This window comes from Aplysia californica, unplaced genomic scaffold, assembly GCF_000002075.1.
Source record: "Aplysia californica isolate F4 #8 unplaced genomic scaffold, AplCal3.0 scaffold00030, whole genome shotgun sequence".
Taxonomy (NCBI): domain Eukaryota; kingdom Metazoa; phylum Mollusca; class Gastropoda; order Aplysiida; family Aplysiidae; genus Aplysia; species Aplysia californica.
The window spans coordinates 435,285-438,081 of NW_004797300.1; positions in this window are offsets into that span (position 1 = coordinate 435,285).

Sequence of the window (2,797 nt, forward strand, 5' to 3'; positions counted from 1 at the left end):
AAACATGGTGAAATCAAGCTCTTGTCACTTAGTTTAATATGTTCTATTAGTAGCATTACAGATTGTTTATTATTCTTGCTTGTGATGAAAAATGTTCCCATCTATCTTTAAAATAAATCGAGATATTTACGGTTGAAGGAGGTGGCAGTCGCCATGTGTCAGAGGTAGAATTAGCAAGAAAATACCGCCAAAGTTTGGTGAATTCCAAAACTTTAATGAGCTTTGAAACTGTAAATTTACATTTTTTGTGTCTTTGATCAAAGTTTTTCAATACAATCCACAGAATCCACACATAAATATTATGTTTTTTAATGGACCCCTCCCCCCACCCCAAAAAAACAAAACAACAACAACAACAAAATCCCCAGTAGTCCGATCTGTTATAAAGAAGAATGTGATCTAACAGACAGTCTAAATGAAGTTACTTTTTTCGTGGACTGTGCCTTTGTCAAGCTGCGATTTATGAAGGATATTACCTTTGTGGGCACAAAAGTTAAAAAGAAAAAAAAAGATAATAGCAGATTCGAAACACTGACAGTAAGTTAAAATTTTGGCTCCCTCCGCACGGAGTTGAACTATATTTGTGACTCTCACTTAGCATAGCTAGAAATATTATACACCTTGACTAGATCGAATTTACCCGCACCATGGGTCAATCTTAAAATTCAGTCATACATTGATATCCAATCGCATGTCACACGAATACACATTTCATTTCAAGTCAAGTTATCCTTCGTTAGTCTTGAAATCATTCAAATGGCAGTTTGTCCCTTTCTCATTCTCACCCCTACGTGTATGTAATAGACAAATATTGCATATCAAATGAACGGAGAACGGTATATCTTTAATGAACCATCTTTTTTTAGGGGAGGGAGGTATGGTCATGCAGTGTAGTTTCAAGCTGATTAAAAAATCCGACAAGGCGTTACAAATATCACCAAACATTGGACAAAACGTTAAATGTTTTCATTAGTATTTGGTACTGGTAAAGAATAAAACCTTTTTACTTTTTACCCACCGAATGATACATTTTGTAACATTGACCGATGTGTGTGTGGGGAGGGGGGGGGTATCGTGGTGTATGTTTCGTGATTCTTCGAACACAATCAGTGCGATATTACTTATCTCCATAGCAACAGCGTTTCTCCATGACGCCGTCCAGACTCTCCCTAGTATAAAAAACCCACTTGCTGTGAATGAAATAAAAGACTTTGCGGGTTGACCAACTGCGTATGCTTTATGATTTATTGTTGCGTCTTATTCCTCAGGTGTTTGAAAGACAAAAAAATTTTTTTAGCAGTTAAGTAGTACTTTTTCTTGTTCGTTGTTCTTGTAAATGGAGCTGCTGTTCCACATCTTATTCATTTATGGCTGTCTGCATTTAGAAAATGTATATACCTATGTCTACGTAAATTTGCGTAGCACTCGTGTGGGCCAATCACCTAACATATGTCAAAGCATTCTTGTAGACAGAGACGTTAAAACCAAACACTTTCTATGAACCATTCTTCCGTAAATTATCCTCTACATGAAATGATTAGGCTGTTTGCCTCGAATTCCGAGGACTAGAATTCTATTCCCCACATCGGAGGAAATTCTGTTAAGTGTCTCTGTAATAATGATAATATTCTTTTCGGAAAAGTGCAAAAATCACTGACATCGTAACAAATGTGCCTGCCTTAAACAGCCCTGGCGTGTCTCGATAGGTAGTCTTGAAACAGTCCGTCTCCTAAATGATCTTGACATTGACCATCACTGATTTATTTTATAGAGGCACCAGCCATCCATGTCCAGGTGCTGTTTTAGCCTTCTTAAATTATCTAAGTTGTGTCAAGGTGTCATTAAAAGCAGAACCACCCAAACTGAGAACTCAATAGCAGCCCATCAGAATGGCAGAGATACTCAATAAGAGACATACACCCCATATATATATACATGAATTTGGAAGACCTGAACAGATAAGTGGCGGGGACACCGGGATAATAACTGGTCGCTTTTAATCACAAGCGGGCTATCCCGACAAATGCTGTTTTAAGAAAATCGAAGGTGAAGTTTTTGCCCCTCGTTCAGTTTCTTCAAAAGACAAGGAGGGTTTTCTCTATAACCAAACAAATACACACACCAATGAAACCAAACTTCTCTTACAGGAAGGGCAAAGCCCACTTCTAGTGTAGGTCAAGATTTCTGGAAAACCCCCGAAATCTGAGTTAGTCCGCTTGTCCGTAAAGGCCACCAATTATGATATAGGACTTTTGAGAACATCAGGTCGGAGAAATTAATCGAAAAACCATGATCGCCGATATTTGTTTCAGATCTGGTACATTGCGATGTCGAAGTCGTTAAAGATGTAATAAATAATAACTAAACTGAACTTCCAGGTCCAGCAAGAACGTCATAATGGCACTTGGATACTCCGCTTGGCTCGTACACATTATCTACACGGTTGTGGTACTGCTGTGTGACCGACGTGAAGCAATGAAACTGGAGATCCATCAGTCAATTCTGGATTACGTCCAAAAAGAGGGGTTCTGCAATAAGAGCCCACATGGGTGTCGGTAAGACCTGATGTTATTTCTGCTTTAATAATTGATTACTTTTTCGTCATTCGAATTGAACTGTGAAATACATATAAGTCGAGTTTCATTTCTTTTTTTTTTTAATCTAACGTGACGTCGGTAGTCTAGTGATTAGGCTGCCGGACTCGTACTCATAAAGTTGTGGGTTCGGGGGTTCGACAGGGCGCAGTTAGACACCTAGGACGCTGCTGGCCATCCACTGCATCCCTTCTCATCTCCAG